The sequence below is a fragment of the Xenopus laevis genome, chromosome 8L (assembly GCF_017654675.1).
Source record: "Xenopus laevis strain J_2021 chromosome 8L, Xenopus_laevis_v10.1, whole genome shotgun sequence".
Classification (NCBI taxonomy): Eukaryota; Metazoa; Chordata; class Amphibia; order Anura; family Pipidae; genus Xenopus; species Xenopus laevis.
Genome location: NC_054385.1, coordinates 4,689,230 through 4,707,163, shown reverse-complemented (window position 1 = coordinate 4,707,163; position 17,934 = coordinate 4,689,230). Strand labels below are relative to the sequence as shown.

The 17,934-nt window shown below is 39.7% G+C and overlaps 1 long non-coding RNA gene across 1 annotated transcript; it reads left to right on the top strand.

The window, feature by feature from the left end:
- Positions 1 to 92: 92 nt before the first annotated feature.
- LOC121397367 lies at positions 93 to 17,568 on the top strand. The gene is made up of 3 exons (XR_005963621.1): positions 93 to 260; positions 16,930 to 17,075; positions 17,492 to 17,568. It is a non-coding gene; the product is annotated as an uncharacterized LOC121397367 (long non-coding RNA).
- Positions 17,569 to 17,934: the final 366 nt, after the last annotated feature.

Sequence of the window (17,934 nt, the reverse complement as noted above, 5' to 3'; positions counted from 1 at the left end):
ATTTCATTTTTCTAATTCATTTCAGCATGGCAGCACAGTATTAGTATTCAGTCCCGCCTGTTGTACCATACATGAAAATGTTGTTTTGCAAAACAATTTTTTTTTTTTTAGTTTTTTTTCGAGTTTTGAGTTATTCATGCACCTGCAAGAGTAGAGGGCATACAAGATGGCACACACCAGGAGGGATTCATCAAAGTTTTATGCTTAATTTAATGCTATTCTGGAAAGTTCTGTTCGTTTCGTCTCTGGAATGATCTCAGGTAATAAACAAGCTCACATATGTCTGTGTTGGCAAACGGCATAAAACAAATGGGAGCCGGGATCTTTATACGATGTACTTTGCCCTTCAAATGCAGCATTTAAAGGGGATCAATCATTCTTAGCTGTGCCCGCTGTTAAAGAGAAAGCTTGGCGCTATACCAAAGCTTGGATTCTTCACCGTAGGGTTAGAATCTATAGACTACTAAAAGGAGCTTGCTAATACTTTTGGATTTACTTTAAATGACAAGTAAACTGCAAAACATTGCAGCTGACAAACTTGCAGCAGGAAAGGTATTTTATATAACAAAAGCACAATATTTCGACCTTAAAATGGCATCACAAGCCTCTGTTACACTTAAATTCAGTTTAGAATATACTGAACCTGTAGCAGATTTCTGTCACTTATACAGGTATGGGGTTTTCTGGATAATGAAGTCTACTAGAAAATATTTTAAACATGAAATAAAGCCAATAGGCTGGTTTTGCTTACAATAAGGATTAATTATATCTTAGTTGGGATCTAAAACTGTTTTCGTATTAAAGAGAAAAGGGAAATCATTTTTACAAATTTGGATTATTTGGATAAAATGGAGTCTATGGGAGATGGCCATTCCTGAATTCGTACGTATAATGATGCTCTGGGCCTTTGTGTTTTTGTGGAGGGGGTTCTATTAGTTTCCATACATGTATATATACAGTTGCATATTTTCCATAAACATTTTACAAAGGGGTGTTGGTGATGTGTAAGATAAGTGGAGGTTTCCATTCAGGGTTCTATTCCTACAGAAATATTAGTTTGTCTGTAGCACACTTCAAAATGGTGACAGCGGAAAGAGCCAATGACAGCAGGATAAATGTGTCAGGGACTCATGGCAGAAGTGTGTTGGTTGCAACTAGAAGATAATATTTGGTTTAGAAACTCATATATGTTAAGCTAATTTCACTGTAATCTAGAGATAGATAGATAGATAGATAGATAGATAGATAGATAGATAGATAGATAGATAGATAGATAGATAGATAGATAGATAATGGATGGATGGATAGGTGATAGATAGATAGATAGATAGATAGATAGATAGATAGATAGATAGAGAATAGATAGATAGATAGATAGATAGATAGATAGATAGATAGAGAATAGATAGATAGATGATAGATAGATAGATAGATAGATAGATAGATAGACAGAGAATAGTGAGAGAGAGAGAGAGAGAGAGAGAGAGAGAGAGAGAGAGAGAGAGAGAGAGATAGATAGATAGATAGATAGATAGATAGATAGATAGATAGATAGATAGATAGATAGAGACTAGATAGATAGATAGATAGATAGAGAATAGATAGATGATAGATAGATAGATAGATAGATAGATAGATAGATAGATAGATAGATAGATAGACAGAGAATAGTGAGAGAGAGAGAGAGAGAGAGAGAGATAGATAGATAGATAGATAGATAGATAGATAGATAGATAGATAGATAGATGATAGAGAGAGAGAGAGAGAGAGAGAGAGAGAGAGAGAGAGAGAGAGAGAGAGAGATAGATAGATAGATAGATAGATAGATAGATAGATAGATGATAGAGAGAGAGAGAGAGAGAGAGAGAGAGAGAGAGAGAGAGAGAGAGAGAGAGAGAGAGAGAGATAGATAGATAGTGAAAGGATAGATAGATGATAGATAGATGATAGATAGATTATAGATAGATAGATAGATAGATAGATAGATAGATAGATAGATAGAAAGAAAGAAAGATAGATAGATAGATAGATAGATAGATAGATAGATAGATAGATAGATAGATAGATAGATAGTGAAAGGATAGATAGATGATAGATAGATATAATATGCAAGAACTTTTCATTTAGCCTACTGAGATATACTGCAAAACAATTGTGAAAAGAAATCCCTCTTAACCACCACATTAGAAGTAAATTTTAGCTTGATTAAAAATACATAGCCAATTACAATCTGTTCAGCTTTAGTGTCCCCTGGAGCTCCCACTCAAGACTGTGGCTCCAATACTTTGCTTTACATGGCACAGTCAAGTATCAGCATGTTCACATTTGCACTGTTGCAGTGAGCCACAATGTAGCTGTTTTATAACACCACCGGGTTGCAAGATGCTTCCCCCAATTCATTGCTAATTTTAAATAATATTCCTTTAAACCTCTAGCAAAAAAAAAAAGGGGTTTTCCAAAAAAACTGGCTTTGACTGTTGAACATCTCCGGTGCGCCTGCCTCTCTGACAGGTACATTTATCACCAGGCCAAGGGGCGCAGCGCAATGGCAACATCTGCATGGCAGTAATTCATTTCTTAAATACATTTCCATTTCTATGCTCTGTGAATCCCGCTCCCAGCTTCCAAAGGTTCAGTGTTCTGCATCAATTATTCTGTAGCAGCAGGAATTGCTGAATCTGTTTTGTTAACCTTTAACTAACAGAGTGTTGTTTTGAAAGGAAGAATTTGCATATGTTGTGTAATTACTGCCATACCATTTTATTTTCTTTGTGTGCAGCAATGGCCTTTTTGCTGTTCAAGTGTATAAGTATTAACTCGTTCAGTAACAGGCTGGCTACATAGAAAGAGATATCGATAGATTGTATATTAGTATGATGTAGAGAGTAGGGATGTAGAGAGTCGGGATGGGTGAATTTGACCTCTTTCATTTCGCCAAAAATTCGCCGCCGGCGTAATTCATCTATGGGCGTCATTTTCGGCAAAACGATGCGAAAAAATTCGCCCATCCCTAGTAGAGAGCGATATTCTGAGACAATTTACAATTGGTTTTCATTTTTTATTATTTGTGGTTTTTTTACTTATTTAGCTTTTTATTCAGCAGCTCTCCAGTTTGCAATTTCAGCCGTCCGGTTACTAAGGTCCAAATTACTCTAGCAACCATGCATTGATTGGAATAAGAGACTGGAATATGAATCAGAGAGGGACTGAATAGAAAGATGAGGAATAGAAAGTAGCAATAACAATAAGGGGCCGATTCACTAAGGGGCCGATTCACTAACTTAGAGTGAAGGATTCGAAGTTAAAAAACTTCGAATTTCAAAGTATTTTTTGGACTATTTCGACCATCGAATGGGCTACTTCGACCTTCGACTACGACTACGAATCGAAGGATTCAAAGTAAAAATCGTTCGACTATTCGACCATTCGATAGTCGAAGTACTGTCTCTTTAAAAAGAGACAGTACTTCGATATTCGAAGTCGAAGGATTTCAATTCCTAGTCGAATATCGAGGGTTAATTAACCCTCGATATTCGACCCATAGTGAAGCAGCCCCTTAGAGTCGAATATCGAGGGTTAATTAACCCTCGATATTCGACTAGGAACTAAAATCCTTCGACTTCGAATATCGAAGTCGAAGGATTTAGCGCAGATAGTTCGATCGAACGATCGAAGGATAATTCCTTCGATCGAACGATTAAATCCTTCGAATCGAACGATTAAATCCTTCGAATCGAACGATTAAATCCTTCGAATCGAACGATTAAATCCTTCGAATCGAACGATTAAATCCTTCGAATCGAACGATTCGTAGGATTTAAATCCAACGATCGAAGGAATATCCTTCGATCAAAAAAAGTTAGCCAAGCCTATGGGGACCTTCCCCATAGGCTAACATTGACTTCCGGCGAACTAGGGGGTCAAAGTTTTTTTTAAAGAGACATTACTTCGACTATCGAATGGTCGAATAGTCAAACGTTTTTTAGTTCGAATCCTTCGATTCGAAGTCGTAGTCGAAGTAGCCCATTCGATGGTCGAAGTAGCCCAAAAAAAACTCAAAGTTAGTGAATCGGCCCCAAAATGTGTAGCCTTAAAGAGCATTGGTTTTTAGAAGGGGTCAGTGACCCTCATTTGAAAGCTGGAGAGAGTCAGAAGAAGGCAAATAATTCAAAAATAGGATGTATTCCCCCCAAAAATATCCTATTTACAAGTTATTCTGCATTGAGAATGTCTACAGTCCCGCTCCCAGGGTAGGGACGCTTTGTAGGATTTAACCTGGATATGTGTGCAGCCTTCAGCGAATCCGTGATAAATTGTTCCTTCTGTTTTTACCAAATTAAAACAACATTAAGCACTGACATGCTGAAAGATAACTTCTGTGTAACGCGCAGCAGGGCCATCCTGGGCAGTACGTCAAACAGCAGGGAATGAAGACATTTCTACACCTGTTATGGCAAACTCTGATTAACGCTGCAAAATAAACCCAATGCTCTTACCTACTGATCAACGCATACAGATATTTTTAAACATGGGACCTGAATGGTATGAGAGGTATATTTATCAAAGAGTGAAATTAGAGATCACCGTAGTCCTCTAGAGTGAAATTCTGCCACTCTCAGGTCATTTCTATGGGATTTTTCTGAGATTTGTTGAGTATTTATCAATGGGTGAAAGTGAAAGTTCATCCGTTGCTAAAAAGGCCTTTCAAAATCCCATAGAAATGAATGGAGAGTGGCGGAATTTCACTCTAGAGGAGTGGGGCGATCTCTTCATTCACTGTTTGATAAATAAACCCCCTGGAGTTTTCCGGATAACGGATCTCACAGTTATTTGGATTGTCATACTCATGTAAAATTAAAATAAACCCAATAGGCTGGGTTTGCCTCCAATAAGGATTAATTATATCTGAGTTGGGATCAAATACAAGCGACTGTTTTATTATTACAGGGAAAAAGGAAATTATTTTTTTTTTTAATTTGGATTATTTGGATAAAATGGAGTCTATGGGAGACGGCCTTTTCGGTAATTCAGAGCTTTCTGGATAACGGGTATAAAGTATCCCATACCTGTATATTGACCAGAACTGACAGTCACTAACATTAATTTCATTCTCACACAAAACATGCCCCCCAAAAATTATGCAGGTTCGGACTGTGCCGGCCCAGATCCGCTACCTTTCAAGATTTGTGTGGGGCAGTAATGATGGCGTCCGCAAGATTAGTAAGGTATGCAGTGAGGGGGATGGGGGGGATGGATGCGGTTGGGACCAGGCCCCGTGGGGTTTCCGACTGGGGCTGCGAGGGCCAGATTTTGGCAGCAATATTAGGAGGTTACTCGCGGGGGTGGAGGGGAGTTGTGTCAGGGGTTAATTGGGGCGTGGGCCCACGGGGTTTGTGGTAGAGTCCTGCAGTGGGTCAGGTACCCGCAAAAACCTGCTGTACCTGCGGTCGGTGGTTCTCCGTGTTTGCGGGTCGCGGGACTTCTCAATAGCGAGTTTTACGCTTTTTTTCTGATCACGCCTACTTTTAATGCTGTCACTTCCAGTTTACAATGACAGCACTTCCTGTGTCTTGATGGTCAGCGGGTCGCGAATCGGGTTGCGGATAAGGTACTTGCAGGTTGGGTCGGGCAGCGACTCCAAGTGGGTAAGTATGTGGGTTGCGGGTCCGGGTTGCGGGTCGGTTTAACAAATTGGTTCCGCACAGGACTCTAGTTTGTGGCTGGGGGGTGTGGGGGCCTCTGAAATAGCGGCCCCTGTGGGCCTCAGGCCCCAAGTCCAGGTTGCCATTATGTATCTATTCTAGAATATTGTCCAGTGGCGGAACTACCGGGGGAGCAGGGGGTGCGAGTGAGCCAGGGCCCGCACCCCCTCAGGGACCCCTGGCAGCCTGACCGCCACTGAAATGCGGGCTGTACAGAGGGGGGCGGGGCCCAGCTGCGCGTCACGCACTAGGGCCCGCCCCCCTCTAGTTACGGTACTGATATTGTCAAGCTGCCTCCTTCTGCTTGCACATAGTGTGTATACAGCCACACAGGCCTGGCCAAATATCACCAATAAGAATGAATATCCCCGCCTCTCGTGAAGCTGTCCAATCACTATGAAATACAGGTGTGTACTAACCATACCCTAATTTATTTTCACAAACAGACATTCAAATAAATATTATGAAACCTTTGTTTTATTATTTTTGAGCATCAGTTTAAAATCCAGTCACTGGGAGCAAACGTCGGGCCTGATATTGCAGCATAGGTGAACTTCCCCATAGCAACGAATCAGTTCTGTACTTTCATTTGCTAAGTATTCAGCTCAAATCTAATTGCTGATTGGTTGCTTTTGCAACTGGGCAGGTGCAGTTTGCCTAAGGTTTCCTTGCCTGTAGTGGGACAGGTGTAGTTTGCTTGGCATATAAGAAGTATGATAGAAGTGATCAGAATTCACATTCTTTAGATGCCGATTTACTAACAAATGAATTTCTATTTCTCCCCCGAATCTCTAAAAATAAATGTGTGGTTTTTCCTGTTAAAAGCTCGAAATATTCGAGATTTATTAAGTATAAAAAAACCACAAAAAATACTGTGAATTTAGTCAAAGTAAAAAATACAATGCATAGCAAGGTAGTGGGGTTTGTAGACTGTGTAAATAGCACAACTGTCATTTCAACACATATGTAATCATTGACAACCATTTACATTAGGGAGGGGTAGAAGACTTACCTGCACCCACCAATGAAATGATGCTCTCGGCATGAGACGTAGGAGCGCCCACTTGTGACTATTAATGCTCTTGTTCTGCTGTTCGGGTCCTCCATAAATGCCCCTATAGATTGATTATAAGAATTTGGGTAAAAATAGAAAGCGGAAATGCTCCCAGCAGATTTTGCTATATGCCCATACCTCCCCAATGTTCCTTTTTTCATGGGACAGTCCTGATTTGGACAGCTCAACCAACAGTCCCGGATTGATACTGAAATGTTCCGACTTTCTCTTTGATCTCCTGCACTGAACAGCCAGAAATAGATACAACGTTTCTAACTTTATTGGCTTTTGGTAGAGAGCCCAGAATACGTGGCAGGTGCACATACATTTGTAAAAATTTAAGATAAGAAAAAGAAACAATTGTAACAATTTAAGATAAGCAAGTCTCTTGGGGAAACGGTGACTCGCAGCTTTAAAGGGCAATTCACCGTCATTAGCAAAACTGTAATGTGTTCAAACTTTCATAACCTGCCAAATTGTTTAACATGAACGAGGTAATTAGGGGGTGTGGCCACAAAAATGGGCGTGGTCAACACTGTCCCTTATTTCCAAAATGTTGGGAGGTATCCAGTCCTAGGGATATCGGCACTAGAATTCCTCCTAGCAAAAGCATTCAGCCGTTGCACCAAAGCGAACATAATACAAATCAAATTAGAAGGAAAACAGTGTGAATGATTTTCGCGTATTTAACGCCGTTTTCAGCTGCTGCTTTCATTTAAAAACGTGCTGCCAAAACAGAGGGCATAAAAGTTAACCAACGCTAATATGAAAACAATAGAGTTTTATGCCTTTAACTGCGACTAAAATTAGGCTCATCTTGCATTTCAGCGTTCCCATTGCCTAGAATGGAAGTAGCGTTTCCCCTGACATCCAATATATAGTGAATAAAGTACCCCCTCTTGTAAAATATAAGGATATTATAAGTTACCAAGGAGTTTCATGACCATATAAAAACACGAGGCCGAAGGCCGAGTGTTTTTATACAGGTCATGGAACTCCGAGGTAACTTCTAATATCCTCATATTTTACAACTGGGGGTACTTTATTTATTATAATACACAAATTTCAATGAGTCATGTGACAGAAATGACATCAGAACTCACCGTTTATAACTGATGACATCAGAACTCACCGTTTATAAGGATATAATTTACAGGATATTCATGGCTTTTGTGTATTATATATATATCATGTATAATACAGCTGCCAGCCCCTTCATGTTCTCTGCACTGCTGCTTCTGACTTTAGAAACAATGTACCAGAAGTCAGCTGGGGATGGTTCCCCTTTTTTTAATTTTAATTTTAATATGGCTAATTCTAAGCAACTATTACATTAGCTTTCGTGTTTTCTTTTTTTGTAGTTTTTGAATTTAGTGCCTTCTGACTCTTTCCAGCTTTCAACTAGGGGGTCACTGAATAATCACTAAAATGCTCTGTAAGGCTACAAATATATTGTTATTGTTACTTTTTATTACTCATCTTTCTATTCATATTCCAGTCTCTTATTCAAACCAATGCATGGTTGCTAGGGGAATTTGGACCCTAGCAACCAGATGGTTGAAATTGCAAACTGTAGAGCTGCTAAAAAAACTCAAAAACCACAAATAATAATAAAAGAAACCCAATTGCAAATTGTATCACAATATCACTGTCTACATCAATTTCATTTAGAGAGGTTGTTCATCTTTGAGTTCATTTAGTATAATGTACAGAGGGATATTCTGAGACAATTTGCAATTGGTTTTCTTTTTTTTTTATCATGGTTTTTGACTTATTTAGCTTTTTATTCAGCAACTCTCCAGTTTGCAGTTTTGGGAACCTGGTTGCTAGGGTCCAAAATAATCAGAAGAAGAAGGCAAATAATTCAAAAACTATAAGAGAAAAGAAAAAAACAAGGACCAGTTGAAAAGTTGCTTAGAATAAGCCATTCTATAACATACTTACTAATAGGTGACCAACCCCTTTTAACAGAGCTGTTACAAAGTATGACAAAACATAATTTGAGGTTTCTGTCCCCTTTAAATATATTGAAAGAGTATTGAAATAAAAGCAATAGAAACATTTAGGGGTGTATTTACTAAAACTCGAATAAATCTAATTTTTTTATGATAACAAAGCCGACCAAATCCCCTTCCAAGAACTTAACTCATTTATCAAAAAATTTTCTCGACAAAATCAAAGGTCAATTCGTATCGTATGATTGATGCCCCGAAAAAAGCAATTTTATCAAATTTTCATTGTGAAAAAAAATCTACTTTTTGGACTCTTTTGGATTATCAGAGGAAACCCTGACTCTTTTTTGGATTATCCATCGCAGATCACAGTGTCAAGAAACAACTTCAGGGGCATCTGCCATTGACTTCTACATGACCTCGACAGGTTTGAGGTGGCGTATTTTCGGATTCGGATTTTTCGCAGTTTTGGGGTATGATAAATCTCTAAAAATTAGATTTTTTTTTTCCGTGAAAAATTCAAGTACAGGTATGGGAACTGTTATCCAGAATGCTTGGGACCTGGGGCTTTTCCGGATAAGGGATCTTTCCATAATTTGGATCTTCATAGAGAATCATTTAAACATGAAATAAACCCAATAGACTGGTTTTGCTTCCAATAAGGATTAATTATATCTTAGTTGGGATCAAGTACAAGTTTTATTATTACACAGAAAATGGAAATAATTTTTAAAAAAATTTGGATTATTTGGATAAAATTGAGTCCTTTTCGTAATTTGGAGCTTTCTGGGTAACAGGTTTCAAGAAAACGGATGCCATACCTGTATTACCCCAGTAAAAAATAGAGGTTCAATAAACGGGCCCCTTTATGCCCCGGTGGTTTATGGATATTGAAATTTTCTGCACATAAAATAGATGTTGGGGTGTGTGGATTAGTGATGTGCGGGTCAGGGTTTTCCTGACCCACACCTGATCCTAACCCGCCCTGCTCCAACCCGTGCCCGTGCTCCCGGGGTCCTTTTATAGACCCGCACCGACCTGCCCCGCCAATGATGTCACAATGACGTCACAAAAGGGGCTGGGCGAGCAGACGCAGACTATAAAACCGGCACCCAGAAGCCGGCCACCCGCGAGGAGCAGTGCGAGGTCGACCCGAACCCGCCCGACCCGCGCATCACTAGTGTGGAGGCTTTTTCCCTGCTTAGTATGGATCTGGATTTCAGCAGCGCGTGTGCACAAGTGCATATAAATTGCGAGCAATCAAATAACAGAATCAATCCACGTTTTGATCAAACGTACTCCCGATGCTAATTATTTTATTTCGTCGTTTGCTGCTAACTTCGGGCGCTTGTGACATTTTCCCATCTGAAAAAAACGCAATTCATCAAAAAAAAAAAAAATCCCTCGCCCCAGTATTAATATCCAGTCTCTTGCCGCCAGGTACTATATTTGGTGGGATATTTTTTTTTTATTCTGTGCCTCGAGAAACGACCAGGCTCCAAATCATTAATTGCTGCTGGCAGCAAAAAAATCTCCTAATAGCCTAATTTGGAAATAACTACATCATAAATTCTCAGCTTCCATGCTGGAAATGAACTGTTTATGCTGAGACGGTACTATAATAAGCAAGTAAGGAGTCGTACGAAAGGTAAGAAAGTCGCATTAAGGGAAGAAATCTAGCTCGTCCTGATGAGGATAATTAAGCAAGAAGGAGATGCTGCTTCACAAATGCAACTTCTATAATTGCAGAAAAGTGTGCAGTAAAGGAAAGAAAGTCCGGAGAATACTGACAAGCAGCCACACAGTTTGGGAAGATGTGTTGTAAGGTGTAAGCTTCTGTGCAGATTCAGAAAAAAAACTACATTTGATTACTACACAAACCTACACTCTAGGTGCAGCGACACTAGCGTAATTATTTTGCTAGGAATTAATTTTATCATATGAACTAGAAAATGGTGCATACTGTACATATATATATATATATATATATATATATATATATATATATATTAGGGATGCACCGAATCCACCCCTGAATCCTTTGCGAAAGATTCGGCTGAATACCGAACCGAATCCTAATTTGCATATGCAAATTAGGAGTGGGAAGGGGAAAAAAAATTCTTACTTCCTTGTTTTGTGACAAAAAGTTATGTAATTTCCCTCCCCGCCCCTAATTTGCATATGCAAATTAGGATTCGGTTGGCCGGGCAGAAGGATTCAGCCGAATCCAAATCCTGAATCCAATCCTGGATTCGGCATACCTCCCAACATTTAGGAAATAAAAAGAGGGACAAAAGAGTTGTTGTGCGTAGCGTGGCAAAAATGAGTTGACCACACCCGTTTTGTGACCACACACCCTAATTACCATGTTAATTTTACAAAATTTGGCAGGTTATGAAAGTTTGAACATATTTCTGTGTTTTTCTTTTCAGTTATTACACTTTTGCTAATGAAGGTGAATTGCCCTTTAAGCTGTAAGTCTAACTTTTCCCAGGGGACCTGTTATTTTATCTTGTTACAATTACTTATTTGCTTATCTAGAAATTGTTACAAAGGTATCTTATCTCCTGCTGTGGCTGTTCTGGTCTCTCTGCCAAAAGCCACATAAGTTAGAAACGGGAATAAGTTAGAGGTATGGATTTGGTGCATGTATTTATATATATATATATATACGGTATATATATATATATATATATACGGTATGTGTATATATATATATATATATATATATATATATATATATATATATATATATATATACTGAATATATACATATATGGAGCAACCACACCATATACCTTGGGACCTAAGTAAGACTCATGGGCAGACAATATCTACTAGAGTGGCAACAAAAAACTGCTGTTTAAAGAAGAAGAGAACAAGCAATCCCACAAGAAAGTTTTTATGAACATGAGTAGGTAAAGAGGTGAGAATAAAAAAAAAACTAGTGGTGTCTAGGGAGAGACCCAATTTTGCCAATACAGGTATGGAATCCATTATCCGGAAACCTGTTATCCAGAAAGCTCCAAAATTACAGGAAGACCATCTCCCATAGACTCCGTTTTAATCAAATAATTCTAATATTTTAAAATAATTTCTTTTTTCACTGTAATGATAAAACAGTAGCTTGTACTTGATCCAACTAAGGGGCAGATTTAAGTGAAGTGGCTAACGCTAGCTCATGCGCACCGATGGGGCGCCTTGTACGCATGCGCACTGAGGGATCGATGTGTGCGCATGTGCGCCTTTTTGTTTAAAGGGTAGGGATTTTTTTAGTAGCTGTATGAACAAATTGTCTTAAAGGAGAACCGCATATACGGTCGCTATTTCTAGAGGGGTCAGAATTCAGGGGTAAGAGTGTGCAGAGGGGTAGGCAGGGAGGGGGGCCAGTGGGGACTTAATTCTCCTTCAACTATATTGGTTGAGTGCAGAGGACCTCTTGTATTTGTCTACAACATTTCTACCCGTGTTTCTTTAGTTAAGCTTTAGTTCTCCTTTAATGTCAGAAATGGAAATACAGGTACGCTGCAGAGGTGGAGTGACTAGGGTGCAAAAAGGTGGGGAGTCAATCTGGAGTGGGGACTGTGAATTTCCCACTGGCGGGGAATGTGAACAAGCAAGCAACTGGCGGAAGGAGGAGGGATGTGACAATATGGATGTAGGGTTCGGAGCGATCTTCAGAGGCAGCATTGGGGGGCATTACGAGTCACCCGATTCCCCAATTTAGGGTGTTTTATCACCCAAGTAAATTCCATTTCATGTGGGAGCTGGAAAACATAAGAACCCCCTCTCATTCATTTCCATGGGGCAGGCAGTTTCTGCTTGAAAATGCGAAGCAACGCTCACACACACATATTATAATAACATTATACCAGAAAACTGTTGCTCTTCTTTTTTTTTTAACCCAAACAATAAAAAGAGAATGAAAATTATTCTACTACTGTAAATAACAAAATGTATATATATATATATATATATATAAAAATAAAAAGTTAAAGTTAATTCTGCAAGTTGGATTTTGGGAAGCACATTGTGGAGTCTACAGACGGGAGAACAGAATCAAGAGATAGAATGCCCAGGGGTTTGGCTTTATAGATAGTAAACTCTTTGATGCGTTCCATCGCCTTGCGAGGAAAAACATATTTACATTTTCTTTGCCTAAGAACACAGAATGTTGCTGCAGTTTTTTTATACACACTCCTGAAACAGAAAGGGCACATGAAAAAATAAAGAAGATATCCCTTTTATATCAGACACTATTTAACACATTCACTCTGTCCCACTGATGAAATACAAACATATAAATCTCAACGACCCTGTGAGTATTGCAGGTCTTGTAGATGGAGTTTAATGGTGAAACCTCAGTTTTACATCCCCTGATTTTCTTGAATTTCACGCCGTTTTTTGTGGTCCCACCAAAATATAATGCATAATCCATTTCATTGATTTTATATTTTCCTGGATTTTACACAATTTTTTTCTGGTCCCCTGAAAAACATACAATGGGGTTCTACTGTTGCTTTTTTTGCCAGAAACTGTAATTTGTTAAAGGAGAAGGAAAGCTACCAAGGCAGTTTATTGCCAATTGATTAGCCAAAGCAGTGCAAGCTACAACACCATTTTTATTCTTTAAAATGCTATTAAACAGCTCTAGGCACTTTATCTGTTTGCTTAGGATACCAACTGCCATATTAGAGCTTGCTGTGACATCACTTCCTGCCTGAGTCTCTCCCTGCTTGCTCATAGCTCTGAGCTCAGATTACAGCAGGGAGGGGAGGAGGAAGGGGAGCAATGTGAGATGCGCCGGGAGGTCCTCCCGGTCTCCTCCCTCCCTGCGCACCAGGGCTGGTTGACGCTGGTGTCCTTTCTCTGCAGTGGATGCCCAGAGTTGTGACACCCACGTTTTGAAGCTGGGCGTCATGATGTCATTTTTGGCGCCAAACTCCCCTTAAAGGGCCAGTCCTCTATTTTGATAGTGCCCAAGTTGGTTCCAGTTTTACTGTTCAAATGTGTAAAGGAGAACAAGGTGCTCCAGAATTAAATGTAAAGTAACTCACCATACAGTGAAAGTGGTCCGGGTGCACCAGCCCCAGACCCCCAGCTTTAGGGAGTGGTACAGCAGAAGATAAGGAAGCAGAGCTGTCCGGATCCACAAGACCAGAGATATTCAGTTAAAAGATATTTTTATTATTAGAAAAATTAAAAATATATTTGCATCTCCATCCACCATACGCGTTTCACACCTTTTGGGGTGCTTAGTCATGGGCTCCACGCGTAGGGTGGATGGAGATGCAGATATATTTTTAATTTTTCTACTAATAAAAATATCTTTTAACTGAATATCTCTGGTCCTGTGGATCCGTTTGAGTGCCGGACAGCTCTGCTTCCTTATCTTCTCCAAGCATTTGTTGTGATCTGAATTCCTGTTTTTTGACTCCCGTCTGACTTTTGACTACGATTATTGCCACCCACCTTGAACTCTTTGCCTGATTCTCAACCACGTCTCCTCTTTATCCTTGCCGGTACCACGTTTATGGACTTGTTGTTGTCACGCACTTTTCCTTGTGTTTTCTGCAGCAGAAAGCCCCAAAGGTGTCAGTGAACAGCGGATACTGCAGGGATACCCTGTGCATTGTGTACCCGCCGCCAAGCAAGTTTCACTATAACGAGTTAGTTACAAGTAAACTGAGCATGCTCAAGCCCTAGCCCTGGAGGTTTAAGCTGAAAACAGGAAGTCTGATACAGAAGCCCGTGAGTACACAATAGAAGGAAAGAAATGTGGTGTTTCTTTTGACAGAGTATTTATATCCAGGCCCGGATTTGTGGAAAGGCCACCTAGGCCCGGGCCTAGGGTGGCGGCATGCTGCCCAACCATACCCACATTGGTTCAAAAACACTGGGGATGCGCTGGATATACAACCATTTTTTAAAATTCCCATGCGCCAATCCCCATTGCTCCTGTCCCCCTGGAGGGGAGAGGGGCGACGAACGGCAGTGGGCCTTGGGGGGCCCACTATGTAAATCCGGCCCTGTTTATATCGACCTTTCTGATAAACTTAGTCTAAAACCTTTCCTTCTCCTTTAAAAGGGACAGGGCTAATCAGAATGGAAAATGATTGATCAGCTGATGACCTGAGTCTGTGCACTTATGAGGTCATCAATTGACCTGGTACCTGTCCACTTTACATGGCAAACTGACAGTAGAGCCCAAACCGTTATTACTCTGTTCTGTCTGTAACTTTCCATTTGGAGAGAGAGTGCTACCAGAGCACACAGCCGCAAAATATGAATACAAATGTTCATATTAAAATAAATTCCCACCTGTGTTTCTTTATTCCTACATTACAGACTACAAACAAGTGAAAGTGCAGCCACTCGAGATGTTTGCCATTGCCTGTAATGCAGCCGTAACTACCGAGTTGAAATCTTACACCTGCCCTACGATTAAATCTGCTCTCCATTCTTTACCCACAATCCTCATATCTAATTTGAAACTCAGTGTGATAAGGACAAAGCAGTATTTTTGAGAGATGGGAGGCGAGAAGCTATTATTTTTACGTGAATCGATACGCGGCAGACAACGCTGTTTTTAGAATTATTTTCGCAGCGATTAAAAAAAAAAACCCTGCCCTTTACACAAACAAGCGCAGAATGTAACACAATGTTCCCAGTGATGCTGAAGTGCCTGGAAATGGATTTGTTTCATCTGTGCTCTGAAAATGGTAAAAATAAAAGGTCTGATTTATAGCAATTTTTTTCAGGGGAACTGGGAGACTAAAGGCAAGCATACATATATATATATATATAGTAATCAGGAATAGTGATGGGTGAATTTGTCGCATCTATCTCCGCCATGAAATTTGTGAATTTGCCGTGAAATTCGTGAATTTGCAGTGAAAATCGCGAAACACGAACTTTGGCGCCGGCAACAATCCATGGGCGTCAAAATTGACCCTGGTGACAATTCCGACTCCGGCGACTTCTGACGCACATTAAAGTCAATGGGCGTCCGTTTCATTGTCACTGCGTGTGAATTTTCGCCAGCGAAATAGACACTAGAGAGAAGAGAATAGAGGTTGAGTGAGGAGAGGAAAAATAATAATACTGAGAGTGGGCCCTTGGTCTAAGTTTTTTGGGTGGTCCCCTGGTGTCTATCTATCTCTCTCTCTCTCTATCTATCAATCTATTGTCTATCTCTCTTTCTAACTCACTGTCTGTCTAGATATCTCTCTATCTATCGTCTCTCTAGCTTTCTCTCTGTCTATCTATCTATGTATCTATCGTCTATCTATCTCTCTATCTATCTGTCACTCTCTCTGTCTGTCTGTCTATCTATCTATCTCTCTATCTATCAATCTATCGTTTATCTCTCTTTCTAAATCACTGTCTGTCTAGATATCTCTCTATCTATCGTCTCTCTATCTTTCTCTCTGTCTATCTATCTGTCTATCTCTCTGTCTATCTGTCACTCTCTCTGTCTGTCTGTCTGTCTGTCTGTCTGTCTGTCTGTCTATCTATCTATCTATCATTCATAGATATATATTATAGATCTGTTTATCCATCTATCTATCATCTACTGTATCTATCTATCTCTCTGTCTGTCACTCTCTCTCTCTATCTACCTATTCACTATCTATCTATCTATCTATCTATCTATCTATCTATCTATCTATCTATCTCTCTATCTGTCACTCTATCTGTCTGTCTGTCTGTCTGTCTATCTATCATCAGCCTATCTATCTATCTGTTAGTTTGCTGATTATTAAATTCTGATGCTAATTGCACTGGTTTCTGTGCTGCCATGTAGTAATTATGTGTATTAATTACTAATCAGCCTTATATTGTGACATTTCTATTCTATGTGTACTGTATATTGTGAGTGGGTCCCTAAGCTCAGTAAGTGACAGCAGCACAGAGCATGTGCAGTAAATCAGCAGAAAAGAAGATGGGGAGCTACTGTGGCATCTTTGGAGACACAGATCTTTACTGCTAACGGGCTGTGGTTGCCTTGGGCTGGTACAGAAGCACAAAAGATAATGTAAAACATTTATGCCTACTTCTTTAGTTAGACATTAGGTCTCCTTTAAGTGGCCTTTAATTTCTGCATTCAGTAACGTTTTTGAAAACAGCTGTAGCACAATGGTTGCAATGCCCAAGCATGATGGGACCACACAAGCTACTGTTGTAAGAGCAAACTATCACACTCTTTCTTTCTTTGTAGAACACCGAATGCTCCCAGAAGATCCACCTGTTCAAAGAAGCCTCTTTGATGCACCTTGCGTTATCACAAGCCGACATACCACAAGGAATCATCACTAATTCTTGCCGACAGCCTCATGTGTCAGTTTTTCCTCTGCACTTTATACTGTAAGCTCCAGCGCTTAGAGGTTTACTTAGTAAGCAATATATATACTCTTTGTTACAACGGCTAAAGTGAGAACTGCGCATATTTACTTAAGTTAGCAGACTCTAAAAAGCCACTGGTTTATGGAGAAACGTTTTATGTTCCAAACCAATTACCTGCTTTTATATGGCAGCTTAAACGGAGGCGAGTCGGAGGGATATTATATATTTCACATACCATTTCCCTTCCGTTTAAAATTAAAAGTGCAGGAAATTGTATACATATGTATTCTAAGATGCATCTCTTTATGAAGATGACACCTTTTGACATGCGATTTTAAAAAGTGCTGCTAAAATTCCATTAAACCTACATTAATGGATGAATGTTAAGAGTCAATGGAAGCAAAAGGAATTTAATTTGAATTTTTTTGTGTTTATAGGTCCCTTTTGCCTTAGCTGAAATCACCCCAGGCCAGACGTATAATAATAATATCTGCAGAGCACTGATACTGTAGCATTTGGAATTGGCTTTGCCCACTTGCTGGGATTCATGTCATTGGTTCTTGCATGTTATTTTGTTATTCAGTTCACGGCGCTTAGGACCTTGCAAAACAGATGGCTATTCTCTATAAGGAAACGTGCTGTGTATTGGCCTGCTAAAATAATCTGTTTAGTGATTCAGTTCAGTGCAACGGAAGGTGTACATTTTTGCTTCAATATACAAAAAACTTTTATCCTCCTGGACTTTGCGGGATCGAATACCTCTGTACTGTCCCTTACTGATTATGGTCAATTAAGTCCAATGTCCAACAGCATTTTCTTATGAAAGCCCCCTCCTCAACAATCACTGAGAAGGGGTCAATACACAATCCCACATGCTCAG